The sequence below is a fragment of the Bos indicus x Bos taurus genome, chromosome 7, assembly GCF_003369695.1.
Source record: "Bos indicus x Bos taurus breed Angus x Brahman F1 hybrid chromosome 7, Bos_hybrid_MaternalHap_v2.0, whole genome shotgun sequence".
In the NCBI taxonomy this organism is placed as follows: Eukaryota; Metazoa; Chordata; class Mammalia; order Artiodactyla; family Bovidae; genus Bos; species Bos indicus x Bos taurus.
Genome location: NC_040082.1, coordinates 25,466,980 through 25,479,423, shown reverse-complemented (window position 1 = coordinate 25,479,423; position 12,444 = coordinate 25,466,980).

Here is a 12,444-nt window from a genome sequence, read left to right as displayed (position 1 = left end):
ACAATAGAACTGTGTGATTGGTGGAAAGTTTTCAATAGACATAGTAAAAATATATACTTCCCTTAATCGAACAAGGTACAGACTCATGAAGAGAGTTATACAAGGAAGGAGAATCGAGAAGTCTGAGTCCCCAAAAGGTTGCAGAGTTGATGATAATGCTACATTCTTGGGGAGAAATTACTGCCCTTCACTAGCTTTAAAGGAGTTTTGATGCTTCCTTTTGATTCCCATTTACATGTGTGTATGTGTACGCATGCAGGCACATGCATGCAGGCTGTATGTAGACTCTCTTTTTTGTATCTACCTGGTAAATAACTTGCAAAACTCAGCACACTCGTGAGTATTTATTTTGAAACTGACTAAATTCAATTCAGAAAAAAATCTAGCTCAAGGTCAATACTCACAGATTAACAGTCTTAAAATCCATTAGAGAAAGTGACTTTTGGTACACTGAATAAAAAATAACAAAAACAAGTGGCTATTTTTTAACGTGATGAGATAATGCATTTAATTATTAATAAATATCTTTGTTCCTGGTATTTTCAAACCTATAATTCATCATTGTTTTAAGAGGTATATAGTGTATTTTATGCTCTTCGCCTTGAGTAAGAAATGACACACCAAAATAAGACAAGAATTTGTTTCCCTTCCTTGATTTTTGAGTTCCAAAGTTTATACCTTTTAAATTAAAATTTTGAAACAGTTTATGCACATATAAATATAAAAATATTTAATTCCATGCTGAGAAACATGATCGAAACTGTTTCCCTGAATTTGAAAGTGTTTTCTGGATTAAGGAAGAAAACACATAAAAAAAAGAAGTAAGGAATATATGTAATGGGTCCCTGAGAAAAAAGATAGCAGGTTGAAAGCTATGCCCTATTACTTCTGTCCAAGTCTTGGCTTTGTATGAAGACTTAAAATCTCAGATAGGTTTTCCAAGATCTGAGAGCAGATAAGCAAATGTGTTTCTTCCAGAGCTTGGAAAAGAGGCAAGGTCCTGTAAACTGCCTAACATTTCTTATGGAGAGGTTCAGAAAAGAACATAGAGTTTAGTTATAGCAAATTAAATCAAGGAAACATGTCATTTGTTTCTAAGTCACTTCAGTCGTGTCCGACTCTGTGTGACCCCATAGACGGCAGCCCACCAGGCTCCCCCGTCCCTGGGATTCTGCAGGCAAGAACACTGGAGTGGGTTGCCATTTCCTTCTCCAATGCATGAAAGTGAAAAGTGAAAAGGAAGTTGCTCAGTCGTGTCCGACTCTTCGCGACCCCATGGACTGCAGCCCACCAGGCTCCTCCATCTGTGGGATTTTCCAGGCAAGAGTACTGGAGTGGGGTGCCATCGCCTTCTCCGAAACATGTCATACATACCTGAATTTATGGATTTCAATTGGCAACTGTAACATAGAAAGGATATTGAAAACCTGGAGAAAAAATAGCTAGATCAACAAACAATTATACATTTTACACAAAGAGAAGCAAGAGCTGCCAAAGGAAAGCATTCTTTATTTGAATGTATTGTGAATACAATGGCTCTTGAAGAATAAGTTATCCATTATCTATGCCAAAAGGAAGACCAGCAGTAAATATTTTTGTTTGGTTTACACATTGACTTATTTACCGTGCATCTATGCAGAGTGTACTGTGGGAAATTAACTATGATGTGTGCTGCATTTAGGTTATAAATTAAAATTAACACATCTGTGAATGATCTAATGCCTGCTAATCAAGATGATTTAATGAACCAATAGGGTGAAATGAGATAAAAGAATTGCTACATATACTTTACAACAGACTTCTTAGAATTTGTAATTTAACTTACCCTTTATAATTTTAAAGGGATACCTCATATTCTTCAGAATGTACTGGAGGGAATTCTAACAACCTAAAAAATCAAATGAAATTTTGTTATATTTTTCTGTCGTGATATTGAAATAAAATGTGCATATACGACTGATTAACATGTTTTAGAATATTATTGCTTTTTAAATCTTCTGTTTTCCACACAGAATAACGCATTTGAACAAAGACTACTGAGTTCAAAAGTTAAGAATTAATATTGCTGGTGCATTTGGACTTATAAAAAATATTTATGTTAAAAATATTGTCTAAAACAGTGACATTTATGACATTCATGCACATACATTTTTTATTTTGTACTTAATTCTTTATGGAAGCCTCTCAAGAGAGAATCTATGTTCTTTTAAATCTAAATGGTGACCTAAATGGGTACATAATTATGAAAACATGACTATTTTGTTGGAAAATATAAATGGTATGCAGTTGAAGAACAGACACATAAACCTATGATTTAAAAGATGGTAGTATTACATTGTGTTTTGTTTCTTCTTGCATTTTTATGTAATAGTTTTCAAATTATAGAGCTTAAGGAACAACTACAGTGTAGTTCAAGGTTATATTACCAGAAATGGAATTCTAACCGAAACATGGTATAAAGTGAAAGAAATTGTCCTGATGGCACAATTCATGAACTGTATACTTTTATTATGTCTATAAGTGGAAAGGACACTAAATTTATTTATTTCGGAGATTTTGCATAAAGGAGAAGCATAGCTGCTTTTAACATTTCATTTTACCAAAACATCAGTGATTGATATTTTTGACTTAAAGTACAGGTTTGTTCCCACCCAAACACAGACCACTTTCTGTTGTTCAGTCACTCAGTCATGTCTGGCTCTTTCAACCCCATGGACAGCAGCATGTCAGGCTTCCTTGTCATTCACTATCTCCTGGAGTTTTCTCAAACTCATGTCCGTTGAGTCAGTGATGCCATCCAACCATCTCATCCTCTGTTGCCCCCATCTCCTCCTACCTTCAGTCTTTCACAGCATCAGGGTCATTTCTAGTATGTGCCTCTTCACATCAGATAGCCAAAGTATTGGAGCTTCAGCATCAGTCCTGCCAATAAATATTCAGGGTTGATTTCCTTAAAGATTGACTGGTTTGATCTCCTTGCAATCCAAGCGACTCTAGTGAGTCTTCTCCAGAACCACAATTTGGAAGCATCAGTTCTTCAGGACTTGGCCTTCTTCATGGTCCTGCTCTCACATCTATCTGTACATGAATACTGGAAAGGCAATAGATTTAACAATAGATTTAGCTATATGGACCTTTGTTGGCAAAGCAATGTCTCTGCTTTTTTAATGTGCTGTTTAGATTGGTTATAGCTTTTCTTCCAAGACTCAAGGGTCATTTAATTTCATGGCTGAAGTCACTGTCTGCTGTGATTTCAGAGCCCAGGTAAATAAAATTAGTCCCTGTTTCCATTTATTTTTTCCCCATCTATTTGCCATGAAGTGATGGGACAAGATGCCATGATCTTTGTTTTTTGAATGTTGAGTTTTAAGCCAGCTGTTTCACACTCTTCTCTTTCACCCTCATTAACAGGCTCTTTATTATTCTTTATTTTCTGCCATTAGAATACTATTATCTGCATATCTGAGGTTGTTGATATCTCTCCCAGCAATCTAGATTCCAGCTTGTGATTCATTCAGCTTAGCATAAATGATGTATTGTGCATATAAGCTGAAGCAGGGTGACAGTATATAGCCTTGATGTACTCCTTTCCCAACTTAGAAACAGTTCATTGTTCTATGTCCAGTTCTAACTGTTCCTTCTTGACCTGCATATAGGTTTTTCAGACAATGGGTAAATTTTTTTAGTATTCCCATCTGTTTAAGAATTTTCCACAGTTGGTTGGGATCCACAGACCATTTAGCACATGATTATGCATTTTTAATATAAATAGCATTTGAAATAACTGATTTAGTACATCAGTAAATACACTCTTGATGCAGTGAAAGTGCTACACTCAATATGCCAGCAAATTTGGAAAACTCAGCAGTGGCCACAGGACTGGAAAAGGTCAGTTTTCATTCCAATCCCAAAGAAAGGCAATGCCAAAGAATGCTCAAACTACCGCACAATTGCACTCATCTCACACACTAGTAAAGAAATGCTCAAAATTCTCCAAGCCAGGCTTCAGCAATACATGAACCGTGAACTTCTAGATGTTCAAGCTGGTTTTAGAAAAGACAGAGGAACCAGAGATCAAATTGCCAACATCCGCTGGATCATCGAAAAAGCAAGAGAGTTCCAGAAAAACGTTTATTTCTGCCTTATTGACTATGCCAAAGACTTTGACTATGTGAATCACAAAAAACTGTGGAAAATTCTGAAAGAGATGGGAATACCAGACCACCTGACCTGCCTCTTGAGAAACCTGTATGCAGGTCAGGAAGCAACCATTAGAACTGGACATGGAACAACAGATTGGTTCCAAATAGGAAAAGAAGTATGTCAAGGCTGTATATTGTCACCCTGCTTATTTACCTTACATGCACAGTACATCATGATAAATGCTGGGCTGGAGGAAGCACAAGCTGGAATCAAGATTGCTGGGAGAAATATCAATAACCTCAGATGTGCAGATGACAATATCCTTATGGTAAAAAGTGAAGAAAAACTAAAGAGACTCTTGATGAAAGTGAAAGTGGAGAGTCAAAAAGTTGGCTTAAAGCTCAACATTTAGAAAACTAAGATCACGGCATCTGGTCCCATCACATCATGGCAGATAGATGGGGAAACAGTGGAAACAGTGGAAACAGTGGCTGACTTTATTTTTCTGGGCTCCAAAATCACTGCAGACAGCTATTGCAGCTATGAAATTTAAAGATGCTCACTCCTTGGAAAGAAAGTTTTGACCAACCTAGAGAGCACATTGAAAAGCAGAGACATTACTTTGCCAACAAAAGTCCGTCTAGTCAAGGCTATGGTTTTTCCAGTCGTCATGTATGTATGTGAGAGTTGGACCATGAAGAAAGCTGAGCGCCAAAGAACTGATGCTTTTGAAATGTGGTGTTGGAGAAGACTCTTGAGACTCCTTTGGACTGCAAGGAGATCCAACCAGTCCATCCTAAAGGAAATCAGTCCTGGGTGTTCATTGGAAGGACAGATGTTGAGGCTGAAACTCCAGTAGTTTGGCCACCTCATGCGAAGAGTTGACTCATTGGAAAAGACCCTGATGTTGGGACAGAGTGAGGGTAGGAGGAGAAGGGGACGACAGAGGATGAGATGGCTGGATGGCATCATCGACTCAATGGACTTGGGTTTGGGTGTACTCCGGGAGTTGGTGATGGACAGGGAGGCCTGGCATGCTGAGGTTCATGGGGTTACAAAGAGTCAGACACGATGGAGCGACTGAACTGAACTGAACTTATGGACAGGGGAGCCTAGCAGGCAGCAGTCCATATGGTTGCACTGAGTCAGATGTGACTGAAGAGACAGCACACACGCACATAGAGTGGGCTTCCCAGGTGGCCCTCAGATAAGATCAGTCACTCAGTCATGTCCAACTCTTCGCGACCCCATGAATCGCAGCACACCAGGCCTTCCTGTCCATCACCAACTCCAGGAGTTCACTCAGACTCACGTCCATTCCAGTGAGTCAACTCTTCGCATGAGGTGGCCAAAGTACTGGAGTTTCAGCTTTAGCATCAGTCCTTCCAAAGAAAACCTAGGACTGATCTCCTTCAGAATGGACTGGTTGGATCTCCTTGCAGTCCAAGGGACTCTCAAGAGTCTTCTCCAACACCACAGTTCAAAAGCATCAATTCTTTGGCGCTCAGCCTTCTTCACAGTCCAACTCTCACATCCATACATGACCACAGGAAAAACCATAGCCTTGACTAGACGAACCTTTGTTGGCAAAGTAATGTCTCTGCTTTTGAATATGCTATCTAGGTTGGTCATAACTTTCCTTCCAAGGAGTAAGCGTCTTTTAATGTCATGGCTACAGTCACCATCTGCAGTGATTTTGGAGCCCAGAAAAATAAATTCTGACACTGTTTCCACTGTTTCCCCATCTATTTCCCATGAAGTGGTGGGACTGGATGCCATGATCTTAGGTTTCTGAATGTTGAGCTTTAAGCCAACTTTTTCACTCTCCACTTTCACTTTCATCAAGAGGCTTTTGAGTTCCTCTTCACTTTCTGCCATAAGGATGGTGTCATCTGCATATCTGAAGTTATTGATATTTCTCCCAGCAATCTTGATTCCAGCTTGTGTTTCTTCCAGTCCATGGTTTCTCATGATGTACTCTCCATATAATTTAAATAAACAGGGTGACAATATACAGCCTAGTGGTAAATAACCCATCTGCCCATGCAGGAGAGTTAAGAGCCACGGTTTCGATTCCTGGGTAGCATAAATCCCCTGTAGGAAGGCCCAGCAACACACTCCAGTATTCTCGCTTGGACAGTCCCTTGGATAGAGGAATCTGGAGGGTTCTAGTTCATATAGTCGTAAAGAGTCAGACATGACAGAAGCAACTTAGTACACATGCATAGAAAGAGTAGGGTGGCAGAATATGCCACCTTAAACAATGCTGCCTTGTCATGAGGGTTGTTTTGTGTTAAAGATACAGAAAGCACCAGACATAAGAGGAACATTCTAATCTCCTCTTTCTTCTTGAAAACAAGTTATAAAATGCCCATGTAATTTTCCATTATATGTTTTCATGTTTAATTTCATAAAATTTTATTTTCTTAAACTGCAAACATTTGAAATTTATCCCTTAAATATTAATAACTGAATACCCAATAATCATTAGCAAATTCATATGCAATAAAATAATTTCTTCTGGTGTCTTAAAGCAATGACAAATCCAAATCAATTGATATATACATTTTACCAAACTCTCAAGGAAAATATACCATGCATTTTTTTAAAAGAAAATTAACATTACAATTTATCTTGTCAAAATGTCACAATCATGATAATGATGAAAGCAAGTAAGAATACTATAATAAAAAACAGAGAACTAGGACTTCCCTGGTGGTCCAGAGGTTAAGAATCTGTCTGCTGATAATGCAGCGGACATGGGTTCAACCTCTGGTCCAGGAAGATTCCACAGGCCACAGAGAAACTAAGCCCATGCACCACGACTGCTGAAGCCTGTGTGCCCTAGTCAATGCTCCACAACAAGAAGACTCGACGAGAACCACATGCACAGCAACTAGAGAGTACTGCCCACTCGCCACAACTAAGAAAGTCTGTGTGCAGAATGAAGGCCCAGAGCAGCCAAAAATATATAATAAATAGAAAATTTTAAACCATAATGGACTAAACATTTTATTAAGTCAAATGTTAAGACCTCAGTAAAATTTTAGCATATTTAATCAATTTTATTTTAAAAAATGTATTATGATTAAATAGGTTTATTTCAGAATGCAAAGAGAGTTTATTTCCTGAAATTATGTTTACATTTACTGTCGGGAAGATTCCCTAGAGTAGGAAGTGGCAAACCACCTCAGTATTTTTGCCTGAAAAATTTCATCCATAGATAGAGGAGCCTGGCAGGCTACAGTCCATGAGGTTGCAAAGAGTGGGACACAATAGAGGGACTGAATACTCACACACATCACTTTAGCTAACATGAAAATAGTGACCACCATAAAGAAAAAACACTCTCTGACATACATCACAGCAGGATCCTCTATGACCCACCTCCCAGAATATTGGAAATAAAAACAAAAATAGGGGGAAGGCGCCAAGATGGCAGAGGAGTAGGACGGGGAAAACACTTTCTCCCCCACAAATTCATCAAAAGAGCATTTAAACGTCGAGTAAATTCCACAAAACAACTTCTGAATGCCGGCAGAGGACATCAGGCACCCAGAAAAGCAACCCAACTCCTCGAAAGGAGGTAGGAAAAAATATTAAAGACAATAAAAGAGACAAAAGAGGGAGGGACAGAGTTCCGTCCCGGGAAGGGAGTCTTAAAAAGAGAGAGGTTTCCAAACACCAGGAAACCTTCTCACTGCCGAATCCGTGCCGAGCTTTGGAAGCACAGAGGACAACATAACAGGGAGAAAAAATAAATAAACAATTAAAACTCGCAGATTGCGAGCCCTACGGTAACTCCTCCAGCGGAGAAGCAGCGCAGACGCCTGCATCCGCCATTACCAAGCGGGGGCTGGGCAGGGAGGCACGGCGCGGGCTGCATCGCTGAGAGTAAGAATCTGGCCTGAATACCCTGAGCACTATCTGAGCGAAATAATTTGGGCTAGCAAACCAGACTGTGGGATATCTACCATGCGAAAAGCCAGCCCTAACCTAAGACACCGCCAGCCCGCGCACGGAACAAAGGACTAAACAGAGGTAGCCGGCTGCAAACCTTCCCCCTCCGGTGACAGTCAGCCAGAGCTGGAAGGGGGCAATCGCAGCCCCAGAGAGACATTATCTATAAAACTGGCTTCTTTGCTAACTAAAACTTATTGGGGGTCTGGACGGTCAATATCTGCCTGAGAAGGTGCGCCGGTTTTACACCCAGATAACCAAGTGGCGGGGAGGCGATAAGTCGCAGCATTGGTGCTCGCCAAACACCTCATTACCTGAGCTGCTCGGACCTGGGAAGAGCACAAAACGCAGCCCCAACTGAGTCTGCGCCTCTGAGGACTACCTGAGTGCCTGAACCTGAGCGGCTTGGACCTGGGGCCAGCCTCGGATTGTTCCCGGCGGAACAACCTAGAGCTTGAGCAGTGTGGGCAGGGAGGCTACACGCGCCGTGAGCGGGGGCAGACCCAGTGTGGCTGAGGCACTGCGAGCGCACGCCAGTGTCATTTGTTCGCAGCATCCCTCCCTCCCTCCCCATAGCGCGACTGAACAAAGAGAAGAAATACAGCTCCACCCACCAGAACACCGACACAAGCTTCCCTAACCAGGAAACCTTGACAAGCCACCTCTACATACCCACATACAGCGAGGAAACGCCACAATAAAGAGAACTCCACAAACTGCCAGAATACAGAAAGGACTCCCAAACTCAGCAATTTAAACAAGATGAAGAGACAGAGGAATACCCAGCAGATAAAGGAACAGGATAAATGCCCACCAAACCAAACAAAAGAAGAAGAGATAGGGAATCTACCTGATAAAGAATTCCAAATAATGATAGTGAAATTGATCCAAAATCTTGAAATTAAAATGGAATCACAGATAAATAGCCTGGAGACAAGGATTGAGAAGATGCAAGAAAGGTTTAACAAGGACCTAGAAGAAATAAAAAAGAGTCAATATATAATGAATAATGCAATAAATGAAATTAAAAACACTCTGGAGCCAACAAATAGTAGAATAACAGAGGCAGAAGATAGGATTAGTGAATTAGAAGATAGAATGATAGAAATAAATGAATCAGAGAGGATAAAAGAAAAACGAATTAAAAGAAATGAGGACAATCTCAGAGACCTCCAGGACAATATTAAACGCTACAACATTTGAATCATAGGGGTTCCAGAAGAAGAAGACAAAAAGAAAGACCATGAGAAAATACTTGAGGAGATAATAGTTGAAAACTTCCCTAAAATGGGGAAGGAAATAATCACCCAAGTCCAAGAAACCCAGAGAATCCCAAACAGGATAAACCCAAGGAGAAACACCCCAAGACACATATTAATCAAATTAACAAAGATCGAACACAAAGAACAAATATTAAAAGCAGCAAGGGAAAAACAACAAATAACACACAAGGGAATTCCCATAAGGATAACAGCTGATCTTTCAATAGAAACTCTTCAAGCCAGGAGGGAATGGCAAGACATACTTAAAATGATGAAAGAAAATAACCTACAGCCCAGATTATTGTACCCAGCAAGGATCTCATTCAAGTATGAAGCAGAAATCAAAAGCTTTTCAGACAAGCAAAAGCTGAGAGAATTCTGCACCACCAAACCAGCTCTCCAACAAATACTAAAGGATATTCTCTAGAAAGGAAACACAAAAATGGTGTATAAACTCGAACCCAAAACAATAAAGTAAATGGCAACGGGATCATACTTATTAGTAATTACCTTAAACGTAAATGGGTTGAATGCCCCAACCAAAAGACAAAGACTGGCTGAATGGATACAAAAACAAGACCCCTACATATGTTGTCTACAAGAGACCCACCTCAAAACAGGGGACACATACAGACTGAAAGTGAAGGGCTGGAAAAAGATTTTCCATGCAAATTGGGACCAAAAGAAAGCAGGAGTCACAATACTCGTATCAGATAAATTAGACTTTAAAACAAAGGCTGTGAAAAGAGACAAAGAAGGTTACTACATAATGATCAAAGGATCAATCCAAGAAGAAGATATAACAATTATAAATATATATCCACCCAACATGGGAGCACCGCAGTATGTAAGACAAATCCTAACAAGTATGAAAGGAGAAATTAACAATAACACAATAATAGTGGGAGACTTTAATACCCCACTCACACTTATGGATAGATCAACTAAACAGAAAATTAACAAGGAAAAAAAAAAAAAAAACATGTATCTGTAAAGCTCACTAAAGCAAAGCACAGTAAAATGAGGTATGGCAATAAAAGGCGTTAAATTTATCAAATAAAAAAAAAATAAAGTGCTAAAAAATTAAAACTGTCAAAAAAAAAAAAAATCCAAAAACTTTTCTTTTGTTTCTTTACCAACTGAGCTTCCGTGATAGCTCAGTTGGTAAAGACAATATATTGGGGGCCACACAGAGGCCCAGTGAGGAAAAAGAAGATATCACTTGGAAATTTTCCATCCACTTAACATTTAACTTCACAGGGTCTGAATCCTAACTCTGTGTTCCGTTACAGCAGGAGCTCCAAGTGTGGTCTTTGAGACCCCAGGATGGTAGGGGCCACAGAATCCTTTAAAGAGGTCTGTGGAGTCAAACTGTTTTTGTAATACTACTAAGACATTATTTGCCTTTTTCTCTCTCTTTCTTTCACAAGGTTATGGAGTTTACATGTGATATTGCTGCAGATTGTATATAGAAGCAGATATGAAAACCCACCTGCCTTCTATTAAGGCAGATATTAATGAGATTCGAAAACATGTAAAATGATGCCATTCTACTCAGTAATTATTTTATTTTGGGGAAATATAAGTTATCTTTAAACAATATGTTATTTTTGCTGATCTGGAATGAATTTGTTATTGTTGTGTTTAAATAATACATTAAATATTGATTGACATAGCCCATCTAAAAAAATAAAAATAAAACAGAACTCCTAGGTTAAAAAAAAAAACAAAAACAAAAACAAAAATAAACAAATGGGACCTAATTAACCTTAAAAGCTTCTGCACATCAAAGGAAACTATTAGCAAGGTGAAAAGACAGCCTTCAGAATGGGAGAAAATAATAGCAAATGAAGCAACTGACAAACAACTAATCTCAAAAATATACAAGCAACTCCTACAGCTCAACTCCAGAAAAATAAATGACCCAATCAAAAAATGGGCCAAAGAACTAAATAGACATTTCTCCAAAGAAGACATACAGATGGCTAACAAACACATGAAAAGATGCTCAACATCACTCATTATCAGAGAAATGCAAATCCAAACCACTATGAGGTACCATTTCACACCAGTCAGAATGGCTGCGATCCAAAAGTCTACAAATAATAAATGCTGGAGAGGGTGTGGAGAAAAGGGAACCCTCTTACACTGTTGGTGGGAATGCAAACTAGTACAGCCACTATGGAGAACGGTGTGGAGATTCCTTAAAAAACTGGAAATAGAACTGCCTTATGATCCAGCAATCCCACTGCTGGGCATACACACTGAGGAAACCAGAAGGGAAAGAGACACGTGTACCCCAATGTTCATCGCAGCACTGTTTATAATAGCCAGGACATGGAAGCAACCTAGATGTCCATCAGCAGATGAATGGATAAGAAAGCAGTGGTACATATACACAATGGAGTATTACTCAGCCATTAAAAAGAATACATTTGAATCAGTTCTAATGAGGTGGATGAAACTGGAGCCTATTATACAGAGTGAAGTAAGCCAGAAAGAAAAACACCAATACAGTATACTAACGCATATATATGGAATTTAGAAAGATTGTAACAATAACCCTGTGTATGAGACAGCAAAAGAGACACTGATGTATAGAACAGTCTTGTGGACTCTGTGGGAGAGGGAGAGGGTGGGAAGATTTGGGAGAATGGCATTGAAACATGTAAAATACCATGTATGAAATGAGTTGCCAGTCCAGGTTCAATGCACGATACTGGATGCTTGGGGCTAGTGCACTGGGATGACCCAGAGGGATGGTATGGGGAGGGAGGAGGGAGGAGGGTTCAGGATGGGGAACACATGTATACCTGTGGCGGATTCATTTTGATATTTGGCAAAACTAATACAATTATGTAAAGTTTAAAAATAAAATAAAATTAAAAAAAAAAGAAAAGCATATGGAATATGATACTCATTCATGCTTAAAAACAACAACCTCAGTCATTAAATATTCAAAGCAATGCTTTTAAAGTTATAGACTAAAATAGGCATAACCACTAATGTCTTTTTTGCTCATTTGTCAATATCATATGGAGAGTTTTAAACAAGGCAATTAGGCTATCAAATAATTCAG